The sequence below is a fragment of the Salvelinus fontinalis genome, chromosome 25 (assembly GCF_029448725.1).
Source record: "Salvelinus fontinalis isolate EN_2023a chromosome 25, ASM2944872v1, whole genome shotgun sequence".
Classification (NCBI taxonomy): Eukaryota; Metazoa; Chordata; class Actinopteri; order Salmoniformes; family Salmonidae; genus Salvelinus; species Salvelinus fontinalis.
In genome coordinates, this window is record NC_074689.1 from 25025431 (window position 1) to 25042983 (window position 17553).

The 17553-nt window shown below is 44.8% G+C and overlaps 1 protein-coding gene across 1 annotated transcript in view; it reads left to right on the top strand.

The window, feature by feature from the left end:
• Positions 1-17553, top strand: part of LOC129823011 (potassium voltage-gated channel subfamily H member 2-like) — a 146271-nt gene that overhangs the window by 93529 nt on the left and 35189 nt on the right. The gene's annotated exons all lie outside the window — the stretch shown is intronic.

A 17553-nucleotide genomic window follows, 5' to 3' on the forward strand; every position in this document is an offset into this window, starting at 1 on the left:
GCAGGACAGGTGACTACACACTGACCTGACGCATCATATTCACAATCACACACTGACCTGACCCATCAGATTCACAATCACACACTGACCTGACCCGTCAGATCCACAATCACATTTTCATCTAGAGAACCATGCCAGATGTGTCCTAACTGTGATTTGACCTGCACATATACAGTTGAACCACACACACCCAACATAGGGCACAGCAGTGGGCATTAATGGCTATGATGTGGCTTATTGTTTGGTTGCCAAGGCAGAGATGGTAAGCTGGGGAATAACGCCTAGCGCTGGGTGCTTTTTCTGCTCTAATAAACAGCCAATCTGGCAACCCAGAGGATTGACTCTCCTGTGTCTTTGGCTTTCAACAAACTGTATTTCTGTCTGTCTGTCTGTATGCCTGTCAGTCTGTCTGTCTGTGCAATAGATCATTTAACCTCTCTGGGATATTCGGGACACTAGCGTCCCACCTCAACAACAGCCAGTGAAAATGCAGGGCGCCAAATTCAAACAAGAGAAATCTCATAATTAAAATTCCTCAAACATACAAGGATTTTACACCATTTTAAAGACCAACTTGTTAATCCCACCACAGTGTCCGATTTCAAAAAGGCTTTACGACGAAAGCATACCATGCGATTATGTTAGGTCAGCACCTAGTCACAGAAACACACAGCCATTTTTCCAGCCAAAGAGAGGAGTCACAAAAAGCAGAAATAGAGATAAAATCAATCACTAACCTTCGATGATCTTCATCAGATGACACTCATAGGACTTCATGTTACACAATACATGTATGTTTTGTTCGATAAAGTTCATATTTATATCCACAAATCTCAGTTTACATTGGTGTGTTATGTTCAGTAGTTCCAAAACATCCGGTGATTTTGCAGAGAGCGACATCAATTTACAGAAATACTCATAATAAACATTGCTAAAATATACAACTGTTATGCATGGAATTTTAGATCCACTTCTCCTTAATGCAACCGCTGTGTTAGATTTCAAAAAAACTTTACGGAAAAAGCACACCATGCAATAATCTGAGTACAGCGCTCAGACAACAAAACAAGCCATACAGATATCCGCCATGTTGTGTAGTCAACAGAAGTCAGAAATAGCATTATAAATATTCACTTACCTTTGATGATCTTCATCAGAATGCACTCCCAGGAACAATAAATGTTTGATTGGTTCGATAAAGTCCATAATTTATGTCCAAATACCTCCTTTTTGTTTGCGCGTTTAGTACACAATCCAAACTCACGAGGCGCGGGCGAAATTCCAGGCGAAAGTTCAGATGAAAATTCATATTACAGTTTGTAGAAACATGTCAAACGTAGTATAGAATCAATCTTTAGGATGTTTTAAACATAAATCTTCAATATTGTTTCAACAGGAGAATTCCTTTGTCTGTAGAAATGCAATGGAACAGCACGTCGCTCTCACGTGTTCTCGCTCTCACGTGCGCTCTCGCTCTCCAGCTCATGCCACTCTGGCAGACCTCTGGCTCATTCAGCTCCCATTCCCCCCTCCTTCACAGTAGAAGCATCAAACAATGTTCTAAGACTGTTGACATCTAGTGGAAGCCTTAGGAAGTGCAATATGACCCAGTTTCGACTAGGCAACATTCGATAGGCAATGAGTTGAAAAACTACAAACCTCAGATTTCCCACTTCCTGGTTGGATTTTTTCTCAGGTTTGCGCCTGCCATATGAGTTCTGTTATACTCACAGACATCATTCAAACAGTTTTAGAAACTTCAGAGTGTTTTCTATCCAAATCAACTAATTATATGCATATTCTAGCTTTTAGGACTGAGTAGCAGGCAATACTGCCCCCCTGTCCCAAAGAAGTTAACACTTTACTTTAAAAGGGTGTTGAATCATCATCCTACTTTGCTCTTTGTTTCTCTCTCTCTTTATATAGCTCTCTCTTTTCTTTCTGCTCCCCCACTCTCTCTCTCTCTCTCTCTCTCTCTCTCTCTCTCTCTCTCTCTCCTCTCTCCTCTCTCACTCTCTCTCTCTCTCTCTCTCTCTCTCTGAGGCAGCGTAGAAGTAGTGTTGTCTCTCGAACATCAGCGCTCCATCCTTAACTAATGGAAACAGATTCCTGTTGCGTTTCTCTCTCTCCCGCTCTCTCTTGCTCTCTCTCTCTCGCTCTCTCTCTCTCTCTTGCTCTCTCTCTCTCTTGCTCTCTCTCTCTCTTGCTCTCTCTCTCTCTCTCTCTCTCTCTCTCTCTCTCTCTCTCTCTCTCTCTCTCTCTCTCTCTCTCTCTCTCTCCTCTCTCACTCTCTCTCTCTCTCTCTCTCTCTCTCTCTGAGGCAGCGTAGAAGTAGTGTTGTCTCTCGAACATCAGCGCTCCATCCTTAACTAATGGAAACAGATTCCTGTTGCGTTTCTCTCTCTCCCGCTCTCTCTTGCTCTCTCTCTCTCTTGCTCTCTCTCTCTTGCTCTCTCTCTCTCTTGCTCTCTCTCTCTCTTGCTCTCTCTCTCTCTCGCTCTCTCTCTCTCTCTCTCTCTCTCTCTCTCTCTCTCTCTCTCTCTCTCTCCTCTCTCCTCTCTCTCTCTCTCTCTCTCTCTCTCTTCTCCTCTCTCTCTCTCTCTCTCTCTCTCTTCTCTCTATCTATCTATCTATCTATCTATCTATCTATCTATCTATCTATCTATCTATCTATCTATGCTCCTCTGCCCAAGTGCCACAGCTGTATTATGAAATAATTCATCCTCCAGTATCAGAGAGCCAAGCAGCAGGGGCAGGGACAGAGGCAGGGACAGGGGCAGGGGCAGGGACAGGGACAGGGACAGGGGCTTGGTGAACAAATACTCCAAGAAACTCATGAATGAATTCTAAAAAGTGGCGATGATCAGATAGGCTGACTCCCTGGTAACCAAGCCAGCGGGAAGATGAGCTGAGAGAGGAGAGAGAAGAGATGGAAGAGAGATGTAGAGCGGCTCTCTTCTCACTAAGACAAGAGGTGTTTGGCAGACGACTGAGCTGTCAGTGGATGTAAAGGAAAGGAGAAAGGGAAGAGGGGGTTTACCGGGGAATGAATTGATGCCTGTGCAAACCAGGACTCACGATATGTGTTCCCAGTCCAGGGTGCCCACACACCGGGGCCACGTCGTTTCTGTGGTTGTGCCGTTTTGCGAGGTCCCGGCAGGGTCTGGTGGTGGCAAAGGTGATCACCACGGCAACCCCACGGTGGCGAGGTGCTGAGGACCATGGTTGTGCCACTGGTCCTAAAGCTGCTCAATGTGCTTCTCCAATCCCAACGCGCCAACATCAACCACAGACCCTCTATTGCTCTCATGCCGCGGCAGTCACCTGGGCCGCCGCCACCCGGCCAACCTGGGCCCCAAGAGAGAGAGCCCACAGAGGGGAGAGAGGTGAGGGGGATGAGACAGGGAGGCAGTGTGGGGGATGAGTGTGTGTTGGGCGGGGGTGACGGATTGGGTGAAGGGAGGTCTGTAGGTCAGACAGAACGGAGAGAAGCCAAAGAATTTGCATTGTAATTTATTTATTTAAAGGCACATTGCTGTAGACCTCAGCAGTCTAATACGATAAGGGTTTGTTCCTAAGTTGTTGTTTTGTCTCTGGGGGTATTTTACATCGATGATATTATGATGCATTCACTTGCTCCATCATTTCCTGATAATCAGAAGATATTTGTATTGGTATTTTGGTACTTTTTTAGGATCCCCATTAGCTGTTGCAAAAGCAGCAGCTACTCTTCCTGGGGTCCACACAAAACATGAAACATAACACAGAATGGCATAATACAGAACATCATTAGACAAGAACAGCTCAAGGACAGAACTACATACATTTTTAAAAAGCACACGTAGCCTCCATATCAATACATACACATAAACTATCCAGGTCAGATAGAGGAGAGGCGTTGTGCTGTGAGGTGTTGCTTTATCTGTTTATTGAAACCAGGTTTGCTGTTTATTTGAGCAGTATGAGATGGAAGGAAGTTCCATGCAATAAGGGCTCTATATAATACTGTACATTTCCTTGGATTTGTTCTGGATTTGGGGACTGTGAAAAGACCCCTGGTGGCATGTCTGGTGAGGTGAGTGTGTCTGTCAGAGCTGTGTGTAAGTTGACTATGCAAACAATTTGGGATTTTCAACACATTAATGTTTCTTATAAAAAGAAGACGTGATGCAATCAGTCTCTCAACTCTTAGCCAAGAGAGACGGGCAGCATAGTATTTACATCAGCCCTCTGATTACAATTAAGAGCAAAACTTGCCGCTCTGTTCTGGGCCAGCTGCAGCTTAACTAGGTCTTTCCTTGCAGCACTGGACCACACGACTGGACAATAATCAAGATTAGGCAAAACTAGAGCCTGCAGAACTTGCTTTTTGGAGTGTGGTGTCAAAAAAGCAGAGCATCTCTTTATTATGGCCAGACCTCTCCCCGTCTTTAAAACAATTGAATCTATATGTTTTGACAGTTTACAATCTAAGGTAACGCCAAGTAATTTCGACTCCTCTAATTGTTCAACAGCCACACCATTCATTAGCAGATTCAGCTGAGGTCTAGAACTTAAGGAATGATTTGTACCAAATACAATGCTCTTAGTTTTAGAGATGTTCAGGACCAGTATATTACTGGCCACCCATTCCAAAACAGACTGCAACTCTTTAGGGGGTTCAGTGACTTCATTAGCTGTGGTTGCTGATGCGTATATATGGCTGAATCACCAGCATACATGGACAAACATGCTTTGTTTAATGCCATTGGCAGATCATTGATAAAAAATAGAAAAGAGTAGATGGCCTAGAGAGCTGCCCTGCGGTACACCAAACTTTATATGTTTGACATTAGAGAAGCTTCCATTAAAGAAAACACTTTGAGTTCTATTAGATAGATAGATAGATAGATAGATAGATAGATAGATAGATAGATAGATAGATAGATAGTTGGATAGATAGATAGATAGATAGATAGATAGATAGATAGATATGAATCCACGATATGGCAGATGTTGAAAAGCCATAGCACATAAGTTTTTCAACAACAGGTTATGTTCAACAATATCAAAGGCTGCACTGAAATCTAACAGTACAGCTCCCACACTGTCATTCTCCTGTTTCAACTCATCGAGCTGAATGGCTAACCGCGTTGCGGGCTGCGTTCACGAAAACCCTGCTAGCTTGATATGCAGCTAGCTGCGACGCCAAATAGCTCCTCAGACCAGGCCTTGGTCGGGAGGATCACTGGAAAGAGACAAGCAGTCCCAGCAACTGATGCCAACTGCGCAACTGATCCAAACTAAGAAGCTAGCTACCAAGAACTTTCCAATACAATTTCAAACAACAAACTTTTCAAACAAACAAAACCGACCTCTTGCTCGTCCCACGTTCAACAGGAAGTGACGTGCAGCATGACAATCTATGACCTTTGTATGACCTTTACTTTGTCATATGTTTTTTCTATGGCAGTCTTGAGCTTAATTGCATACAAACACATACAAGTAGCTGCTGAATCATCCCTGTGAGAGGGAGAGGAGAAACCAGTCTGTCTGTCAGCTTGGTGTTCTTAACCAGAGCCGGTGCTGACTGGTACTCACTTTGATACTGATCGACACATATTCCTCTCTGCTCAGGCTTTCAGGCTTTTCCTCTCGCTCATCTGCTCCCACACCATTTAGAGATTGGATAAGTGTGGGCTAGGAGAGGACCCTCAGAGGGGCCAGCCAAACTGTGCTGCTGGCAATCAGGAGCCCAAGTCGTGATGTAGAGATAAACCACAAACCAGCCGCTGGCAGAGGGAAAATGGAGGGAGGGAGAGAGAAAAAAAATTTAAAACAAAAGGGAGAGAGAAAAAAGAGGATGGAGAGGTGGTGTGAGGCATCACCTTCTCTGTCACTCCCACGCGGTGTTACTCCTGCTTCCATCAAATCAAATCAAACTAGAAAAATCATTAATAATTAAAGAGCAACAAGAAAATAACAGTAACGATGCTATATACAGGGGGTACAGAGTCAATGTGGAGACTATATACAGGGGGTACAGAGTCAATGTGGAGACTATATACAGGGGGTACAGAGTCAATGAGGAGACTATATACAGGGAGTACAGAGTCAATGTGGAGACTATATACAGGGGGTACAGAGTCAATGTGGAGACTATATACAGGGAGTACAGAGTCAATGTGGAGACTATATACAGGGGGTACAGAGTCAATGTGGAGACTATATACAGGGGGTACAGAGTCAATGTGGAGACTATATACAGGGGGTACAGAGTCAATGTGGAGACTATATACAGGGGGTACAGAGTCAATGTGGAGACTATATACAGGGGGTACAGAGTCAATGTGGAAACTATATACAGGGGCTACAGAGTCAATGTGGAAACTATATACAGGGGGTACAGAGTCAATGTGGAGACTATATACAGGGGGTACAGAGTCAATGTGTGGGGGCACAGGTTAGTCGAGGTAATTGAGGTAATATGTACATGTAGGTAGAGGTAAAGTGACTATGCATAGATAATCAACAGAGAGTGTGTGTGGGGGGGGGGGGTCAACGCAAATAGTCTAGGTAGCCAGTTGGTTAGCTGTTCAGATGTCTTCTTCCATATGCCATTTCAGAGGTGTTGTACATTACTGCTGCTCAGGGGCAAGTTTAGCTTGTAAATCTTGCTGGGGCAAAAAAAATATGTGGGATGTGCCAGCAAAGCCACAACACAACACTAAGCAATACATTAATTCCATTATAACGGTGACAAACGGTGCCCACAAATTGTTAGGGCCTACATAAAGCTGTCCCAACAGCCGCGCTTTATTATCAGCACCATGGAGTGAATCCTTACATCACTGCTACACCTTGCTATCAGCGGAACATTGTCTGGCAGGGTAACAGTTCATTCAGCCTCATTTAATGCCTTTTTTAAAAAACATAGCTGATATGGCTGATTTCCTTAAACAAATGTTGTTTCTACTGACAATTGAGATGTACAAACTATGGCATAAGGGGACAACAAGTGGATAAGAGGCATTCCGTAATTTCGATTAAGATATTAATGAGCGAGCTAGGACGGACGTAGTCAATTTAACTATTTGTTCAGCACTTTTGAAATGTACAGCGACAGAATTCAGAACATGGGCCATCCTTACTGTGTTCACCCTGTATACCAAGTCAGAACCGTAGGATAAATAAAGGGGGCAATGAAAGCTCTTCGATCAATATTCGATGATTACATTTCTCTAAAAAAGGTTATATGCTCCATGTGCACCTCCAAGTCAGAACAGTAGGTGAAATTAAGAGGGGTAAATAGACCAAATTCTTAGGGTGAGGCACATGGGATACTAACATCTAACTACACAACATACACATAGTATTACTTTCTTAGCTACAGTATACACATCTCCTTGGCATATTACATAATTATGCAGCAGCAGAAAATACATTTTTGGACTTACCTTGTTGTGCTGTGCCCACTTGAACAGGAAGGTGGCGCGGAGGTCCTTCGTGGGCAAATTTTGGCGTCAAAGTCTGTCATTCTCTGGATTTATGGTGCATTCAAAACAACTGGGAACTCGAGAAAAACAAGGTTGAATCATGATGACGTCATTGATCTTCAGGTCGTAGCGCTAGAAAGAGGCCTGATTTACAATTCCGAGTTGGATGACCGTTCAAAACGTATTTTCCCCAGTCGGAGCTCATTTATTCACGACTTCCCAGTTATCTTGAACTCACTCAAGTCAAGATTGCGCAGTTCCGAGTTAACAGTTGTTTTGAGCGTGGCACAAATCCTGCTTCATTGACAGCATGGCCAATGTTGAATGTTTATCATTTTAAACTTGGAAAAGAGACCCTTAATCCCAGATTTGGGACCACACAGCCACTCCACTGAATAGCAGGCTAATGATTGCTTTGCAATGCTTGCAGTTAACCACACTGATTCCTTCCAAACCACTCATTGTTGAATTTGCGATTTCAAACTTGTTGTGTAATATTTATGTCCAATGGCCGATGAGTACCATTTTATCTATAATTTCTTTTCATTATTTATCTTCATGTGACAAGGATTAAAAAAGATTTGCCAGTAGATTGTCGACTTGATTCATGAGGATGACTGCTAGCTAAGATGAAAGTGTGATGTTGACATGATCAGTCCAATCAAAGCTACTGTAGATAAAATGTGATTTGATGTCATTTTATATGTGGCCAATGAACTTGAGCCTTCTTGGATGGGCACTTCTAATGTAACTCTATGGCAGCACCCAAAGGGCTTGAATTTTATAGCTCTGCCCTTAGACTTGGCGGTGACGTAGTGTCCCCATGAGTGACAGAACACTGAGCCAATCACGGCACAACGCTCCGTATTTTCTGCTGGCTTGTCCCACTACTACAGAAAGAAACACCGGCTGAAACACCTGCATTTTGGAGCTGCCTTACTCAAGAAAACCAAAAAGAGACCATGTTTGAATGCGACTTGAATACTAACTCAATTATACATATATATGTTTTTTACATTGTTTGTAAACTGATATTTGACACGTATTAATGCCAAATAACATGCAAAACAGGCAAGCCCAAAAATTATGATGGGTCGCCACTGCTGGTTCCATATGCCAATTCAGAGGTGTTGTACATTACTGCTGCTTCCATATTCCATTTCAGAGGTGTTGTACATTTCAGGAGAGAGGGACACCGGCTGGTGAGAGTGCCTACTCTGCCTGTAAAAAGGGCACATCAAGGACCCTTTGTTCACCCACCTCCCCCCTCATGTGTGTGTGTCAAGTCAGCCCAGGTGGGCGAAGCATGAGGATATCGCCCTGATATCTCTAACCGCCTCTTAAGGGTTAAGATACCTTCTGAGAGTTTAAATCTGACTGGCACTCATACTGAACCCAGAGTGACCCCTGGATAGGCTGAGAGGGAGGGAGGGAGGGAGGGAGTTAGGGAGGGAGTTAGGGAGGGAGGGAGGGAGGGAGGGAGGGGTGCCTTTCATCATTTTTTCCTATTAACATTGTCTGACCATGTTGTCTGACCATGTTGTCAGACCAGGTTGTCAGACAATTCATTTAGTTAAGTATCAGATTAATTATGATCTAATTGGAGCAGTGTTACTCCTGATTTCATCAAATCAAATCAAACTTTATTTGTCACATGCGCCGAATTCAAAAAGTGTAGACCTTTACCTTCTCCTGGAATTATTATTTTTTTTTTTACATTTGAGTAATTTATCAGATGCTCTTATCCAGAACAACTTACAGTAGTGAGTGCATACATGTATCCTACTCTTTCATACTGGTCCCCCGTGGGAATCGAACCCACAACCCTGGCGTTGCAAGCTGAGCCACACGGGACACATAAATAACTGATTCTACAACACAGTATTGTTTAAGTGTTTCTGTTGACATGAAAACGCAAAGGTCAGATGCAGGGTACGGTTCAATTCCATTTCAATTCCAGGCAATTCAGGAAGTACACTGAAATTCCAATTCTAATACTCAATGCTTCAATACTTTTCAATGAGGATCATGTTGAATTGAAATTGGAATTTTGTTTACTTTCTGAATCGAGTGGAATTGAAATGGAATTAACCACAAACCTGGCCAAGTGGATTTATTGCAGGCTACAAAGGAACTTGAGGCTCCGATAAAATACAATCAGAAACAGACCAGCTCATTTGACATAATCCTCTCCTCTGATTGGGTCTCAAATCTAATCAGGAAGTCCATCCAAGAATTCAATTAAATCAACTCTGGTCTGTTTTTGTTGTATTACCCTGTTTATATGCAAATCCGATGATTCCAGGTGCATTTTTAACCATAATTACTATTTCATGAGGATAAGAGAAATATGAAATAATACATTAAAATTAACATGCAATTATTGAGATAATGTAGACTATTTAAGCCTTTACACTCGTATCCGTATCCATGTTGAAAATGGAAAGCAGTGGCTGTACAGTAACATGCTATACATGATGTCAGAGCTCTGCACTTCACAGTGCTATATGGGTTTTGACTGACAGCCGTTCTGAAATGTTTTGTTGTCTGAGTGAGTGAAGTGCTGTAAATCAGGGGTCTTCAACCTTTTCTTGTCCAGGGATCCCCGCCCATGCAAACTGGCGACATAGGGATCCCCTCCCAGGCAAACTGGCGATATAGGGATCCCCTCCCAGGCAAACTGGCGACTCAGGGATCCCCGCCCATGCAAACTGGCGACATAGGGATCCCCTCCCAGGCAAACTGGCGACATAGGGATCCCCTCCCAGGCAAACTGGCGACATAGGGATCCCCTCCCAGGCAAACTGGCGACATAGGGATCCCCTCCCAGGTAACCTGGCGACTCAGGGATCCCCTCCCAGGCAAACTGGCGACTCAGGGATCCCCTCCCAGGCAAACTGGCGACATAGGGATCCCCTCCCAGGCAAACTGGCGACTCAGGGATCCCCTCCCAGGCAAACTGGCGACTCAGGGATCCCCTTCCAGGTAACCTGGCGACATAGGGATCCCCTCCCAGGCAAACTGGCGACTCAGGGATCCCCTCCCAGGCAAACTGGCGACATAGGGATCCCCTCCCAGGCAAACTGGCGACATAGGGATCCCCTCCCAGGCAAACTGGCGACATAGGGATCCCCTCCCAGGCAAACTGGCGACATAGGGATCCCCTCCCAGGCAAACTGGCGACTCAGGGATCCCCTCCCAGGCAACCTGGCGACTCAGGGATCCCCTCCCAGGCAAACTGGCGACTCAGGGATCCCCTCCCAGGCAAACTGGCGACATAGGGATCCCCTCCCAGGCAAACTGGCGACATAGGGATCCCCTCCCAGGCAAACTGACGACATAGGGATCCCCTCCCAGGCAAACTGGCGACATAGGGATCCCCTCCCAGGCAAACTGGCGACATAGGGATCCCCTCCCAGGCAAACTGGCGACATAGGGATCCCCTCCCAGGCAAACTGGCGACATAGGGATCCCCTCCCAGGCAAACTGGCGACTCAGAGATCCCCTCCCAGGCAAACTGGCGACTCAGGGATCCCCACCCAGGCAAACTGGCGACACAGGGACCCCCGTCATATGTTAGCAAAAATATATATTTTCACAAGAAGTAATCAACATTTTCAAATTAATGTATTTGGTAGATAGTTTTTCATCAGTTTGACCTCCCCACATTATAATTTGAATAGGAAGTGTAAACGCTAACATACTGTAGCCTAACAGCTAGAAAGGAAACACCAAACACATTTTCACTAAACACATTTTCGGCAATAGTAGCTGTTACAGCCGGTTAAGCAAAGGTTCACCATGGTGTTGGTGAAAAAAGTATGTCAAGAAAGCTTACCAGTAGCAATGCTACGACTGGTACTCGTGGGGGTCTTTTCCAAATGTCAGACACTCCAATTAGTGTAATTAGCTTCAATTTGTGTAATTAGCTTCAATTAGTGTAATTAGCTTCAATTATTGTAATTGAGCTTCAATTATTGTAATTAGCTTCAATTAGTGTAATTAGCTTCAATTAGTGTAATTAGTTCCAATTAGTGTAATTAGCTTCAATGAGTGTAATTAGCTTCAATGCGTGTAATTAGCTTCAATGCGTGTAATTAGCTCAATATTAGGAGTTGAGAAATTAAGTTGACGTCATTAGAAAAAAGACATTATCCTCTTTTCTACTGTAGGTATGTCATTAAAAATGTGTTTATTCTGTTGTTGCTAGCGATATTCATAAAAACATTGGGGGGGTTGGGGGGATCGACGTACATTCTATTGATTTATTTACTCTGACCCCCTGCGGTACCTCCGCGGACCTTTGGTTCAATACCCCTGCTGTAAATTAAGAGGAGGAATATAATAAATACTGCTTCGATGTCATACAAGCAAGCCAAACAACCGTAAGTCCACATGTGCACTTCCCATTTCCATATCATAAAAGTCATGTCATATACAGGGTCAAAGTTCATAATCACTATGTTTGATGTACAGTTACAGGGTGACATGGGGTCATATCCTGGGTTGTTCTGAACACAATGAGCCTGTGTTTGTCTCCTGTGAAGAAAATCTGCCTTGGAACAATCACCTGAATGCCCTCATGACTCCTTTCTAAGCGTACCAAAATGGTGACCTGTTTCTCTGAATTGCCTTGTGAAAGCCTAATACTGTAAGATCATATTTCAAAATGTAGCTTGTCAAGTTGGAAATAGAACAGGCTTTTAAATAATGCCAACCTGACCGAGATTGCAATTTAAAATGGGCCGTTTTAAGATTGCGTAAACAGCAGGGGATGAATGGTGGGGATGCAGGGTATACATAGTGGGGATCCAGGAAATGCAGGGTGGGGAACCAGGGGATGCAGGGTGGGAAACCAGGGGATGCAGGGTGGGGAACCAGGGGATGCAGGGTGGGGAACCAGGGGATGCAGGGTGGGGAACCAGGGGCTCGCATAGTGGGGATCCAGGGGAAGCAGGGTGGGGATCCAGGAAATGCAGGGTGGGGAACCAGGGGATGCAGGGTGGGGAACCAGGGGATGCAGGGTGGGGAACCAGGGGATGCAGGGTGGGGAACCAGGGGATGCAGAGTGGGGAACCAGGGGATGCAGGGTGGGGAACCAGGGGATGCAGAGTGGGGAACCAGGGGATGCAGGGTGGGGAACCAGGGGATGCAGGGTGGGGAACCAGGGGATGCAGAGTGGGGAACCAGGGGATGCAGAGTGGGGAACCAGGAAATGCAGGGTGGGGAACCAGGAAATGCAGGGTGGGGAACCAGGGGATGCAGGGTGGGGAACCAGGACATGCAGGGTGGGGATCCATGAAATGCAGGGTGGGGAACCAGGGGATGCAGGGTGGGGAACCAGGGGATGCAGGGTGGGGAACCAGGGGATGCAGGGTGGGGAACCAGGGGATGCAGAGTGGGGAACCAGGGGATGCAGAGTGGGGAACCAGGGGATGCAGGGTGGGGATGCAGGGTGGGGAACCAGGGGGTGCAGGGTGGGGAACCAGGGGATGCAGGGTGGGGATGCAGGGGATGCAGGGTGGGGATGCATGGTGGGGATGCAGGGGATGCAGGGTGGGGATGCAGGGTGGGGATGCAGGGTGGGGATGCAGGGTGGGGAACCAGGGGATGCAGGGTGGGGAACCAGGGGATGCAGGGTGGGGATGCAGGGGATGCAGGGTGGGGATGCAGGGTAGGGAATCAGGGGATGCAGGGTGGGGAACCAGGGGATGCAGGGTGGGGATGCAGGGTGGGGAACCAGGGGATGCAGGGTGGGGAACCAGGGGATGCAGGATGGGGATGCAGGGGATGCAGGGTGGGGATGCATGGTGGGGATGCAGGGAATGCAGGGTGGGGATGCAGGGTGGGGATGCAGGGTGGGGATGCAGGGTGGGGATGCAGGGTGGGGAACCAGGGGATGCAGGGTGGGGATGCAGGGGATGCAGGGTGGGGATGCATGGTGGGGATGCAGGGGATGCAGGGTGGGGATGCAGGGTGGGGATGCAGGGTGGGGATGCAGGGTGGGGATGCATGGTGGGGAACCAGGGGATGCATGGTGGGGATGCAGGGTGGGGATGCATGGTGGGGATGCAGGGGATGCATGGTGGGGATGCATGGTGGGGATGCATGGTGGGGATGCAGGGTGGGGATACATGGTGGGGATGCAGGGTGGGGAACCATGGTGGGGATGCATGGTGGGGATGCATGGTGGGGAACCAGGGCCGGGATGCATGGTGGGGCAACAGGTTGATGCAGGGTGGGGATGCAGGGTGGGGATGCAGGGTGGGGATTCAGGGGATGCAGTTTCAAACTAAGCAACTACAAGTGTGCTCTAGTCCCTCAAAAACACATCTAGGTGGGCTCAAAAAGGCCCCTTGTAGTTGAAGACTCTTCCTTGAGTCAAAAGTGCATTGAAATTACTTTGTTTGTGTATACGTTGTGTTTGCCTGGAGCTATATCTATGAAATGCTGTGGATTAGTTACTGTATGTAGCTTTGTGATGTGCTGATGAATCCAGGTAGGCCTATAACCAAAGTATCCGATTGTGTGTCGTATCATATTTGTATCGTAACCAAAATTGAAGTGCTGGTTGCAAATGGCTATTCATCAGATGACCTGGTGGTGCAAAGCATCGCTGATGAAGAGCCACCAGTGATTTGGGAAGTAATAATGATTACCGCTAGCTCTGGTCCAGGGAAGGTGGATATACAGGTGATAGACTAGAATGCTATTTGGTCCTAAACAGAGAGTACACAGTGGAAGAATAACCTGACCACTTTGACTGACCCACACTTAAGGAAGGCTTTGACCATGTACAGACTCAGTGAGTATAGCCTTGCTATTGAGAAAGGCCGCCATAGGCAGACATGGCTCTCAAGAGAAGACAGGCTATGTGCACACTGCCCACAAAATGAGGTGGAAACTGAGCTGCACTTCCTAACCTCCTGCCAAATGTATGACCATATTACATTGAATTGAGAGTGTGTGTGTGTGTGTGTGTGTGTGTGTGTGTGTGTGTGTGTGTGTGTGTGTGTGTGTGTGTGTGTGTGTGAGTGTGAGACTTGGCTTTCTCCGTGACCTTTCCATATCCACCGCTGCTGGTTCCCATTAAACATAACAAAAGAGCATATTACCTCACAGAGAAGCCAGACATAATCTTGCCTCCAACTCTACAACCCCCCCCCCCATCCTCCCATCCCCAGATCCCCAGCTTTCTTTCGCCCTCTCACTCTCTCTCTAAGCTCCAACCAGCACCATCATCACTTTAAATATGTCTCTCTTCTCCCTCTTCTCCTTCATTTTAACCTCCAACAGGAAGGAGTAGGGCTTTAAGACTCTCTTCTTCATTTTATCCTCCAACAGGAAGGAGTAGGGCTTTAAGACTCTCTTCTTCATTTTAGCCTCCAACAGGAAGGAGTAGAGCTTTAAGACTCTCTTCTTCATTTTAGCCTCCAACAGGAAGGAGTAGGGCTTTAAGACTCTCTTCTTCATTTTAGCCTCCAACAGGAAGGAGTAGGGCTTTAAGACTCTCTTCTTCATTTTAGCCTCCAACAGGAAGGAGTAGGGCTTTAAGACTCTCTTCTTCATTTTAGCCTCCAACACGGAGGAGTAGGGCTTTAAGACTTTCTTCTTCACTTTAGCCTCCAACAGGAAGGAGTAGGGCTTTAAGTCTCTCTTCTTCACTTTAGCGTCCAACACGGAGGAGTAGAGCTTTAAATCTCTCTTCTCCACAAAATCAAATATCCAACCGATTCGTTTTGTAGCATTTATAAAGAGGCCAAGATCAAAATAGATATTGCATTTGCATGAAATATGGCTGAATGTGCTAGAAACTGTTCAACTTACATCTGGGCTTGCTGCTGACTGCATGTGAGCATGTCTGCCACAATGCATTGGATTCAAACTGAGGAATGGGGCTACTTGAATAGAATGTGCTGGTGTAGAGAGCCAGAGAAATCCTCTCATATAGGTTGGTGTCCTCTTCTATCAATTCAATTCAAGGGCTTTATTGGCATGGGAAACATATGTTTACATTGCCAAAGCAAGTGAAATAGATAAGAAACAATAGTGAAATAAACAATAAAAAATGTATATTAAACATTACACTCACAAAAGTTCTAAAAGAATTAAGACATTTCAAATGTCATATTATGTATATATATAGTGTTGTAACGATGTGAAAATTAGTTAACCTGTCTAGGATGAGGGTGCCGCTAGCGGCACTCCCCCCCCACCCCCACTGAAAAACCAGTGCCGCGAAATTCAAAAAAAATATTTTTTTTAAATATTTAACTTTCACACATTAAAGTCCAATACAGCTAATGAAAGACACAGATCTTGTGAATCCAGCCAACATGTCCGATTTTTAAAATGTTTTACAGGGAAGACACAATATGTAAAGATGTACATCTATTACCTAAAAACACATTAGCATAATCCACCATCTTTTATTTGTCCACCAACACCAGTAGCTATCACCAATTCGGCTAAACTAAGATATTTATAGCCCCTAACCAAGAAAAAAAATCATCAGATGACAGTCTGATAACATATTTATGGTATGGGATAGGTTTTGTTAGAAAAAAGTGCATATTTCAGGTAGATGGCATAGGTTACAATTGCACCCACCGTCACAAATGGACTAGAATAACTACATAGAGCAACGTGTTTACCTACTTACTAATCATCAAACATTTCGTAAAAATACACAGCATACACTAATCGAAAGACACAGATCCTGTGAATACAGACAATATTTCACATTTTCTAAGTGTCTTACAGCGAAAACACAATAAATCGTTATATTAGCATAGCACATAGCACATAGCAGCCCAGCATTGATTCTAGCCAAAGTGAGCGATAACGTCAACATCTCCAAAATATATTAATTTTTTCACTAACCTTCTCAGAATTCTTCAGATGACACTCCTGTAACATCATATTACACAATCCATATAGAGTTTGATCGAAAATGTTTATATTTAGCCACCAAAATCATGGTTAGACAATGTGAAATGTAGCCCAGCTGGTGAGAAAATGTCCGTGCGCCATATTAGACAGTGATCTACTCTTATACATAAATACTCATAAACGTGACTAAAAAATATAGGGTGGACAGGGATTGATAGACAATTTAATTCTTAATACAATCGCGGAATTACATTTTTTAAATTATCCTTACTTTTCAATACAGTTTGCGCCAAGCGAAGCTACGTCAAAAAACATGGCGTCCTAAGCCACTAACATTTTTCGACAGAAACACGATTTATCATAATAAAAATTTCCTACTTTGAGCTGTTCTTCCATCAGTATCTTGGGCAAAGGATCCTTTCTTGGGTCTAATCGTCTTTTGGTGGAAAGCTGTCCTCTTGCCATGTGGAAATGCCAACTGCGTTCGGGATGAACTGGAAGCGTGCCCAGCAATTCACAGCGTTTCAGAAATAAATGTCCCAAAATCGCACTAAACGGATATAAATTGCTATAAAACGCTTTAAATTAACTACCTTATGATGTTTTTAACTCCCATAACGAGTAGAAACATGACCAGAGTAATATTACTCCCTCCACTAATGCTTGGAACAAGTGCGGGTCGATGTCCTCCAGGCGCATTATGCAGCAAGAAAAGACTTGCTAGCTACAGGGTTTTTTATAGTTTTTTATAGTTTTTATAATTTATAGTGCCTGTGAACGCGCAATCGACCCCATTCAAATCGTCATCACGTAAAGGCATCCAGGGGAAGACGTAAGCAGTGTCCGTATACTCATAGCAATAACAGTGCCCTTTTAACTGACTCCAGATCAGGGGCCAACATTTCTGAAATCTGACTCCATGTCAGGGAAATTGCTGTAGAATGGGTTCTGTTCCACTTAGAGACAAAATTTCAACTCCTATAGAAACTATAGACTGTTTTCTATCCAATAATAACAATAATATGCATATTGTACGATCAAGAATTTTGTGGGAAGCCGTTTCAAAAATTACACGATTAGCATAAATAGTGACAACAGCGCCCCCATCCTCAACAGGTTAAAGTACAAAAGGGAAAGTAAATAAACATATATATGGGTTGTATTTACAATGGTGTTTGTTTTTCAC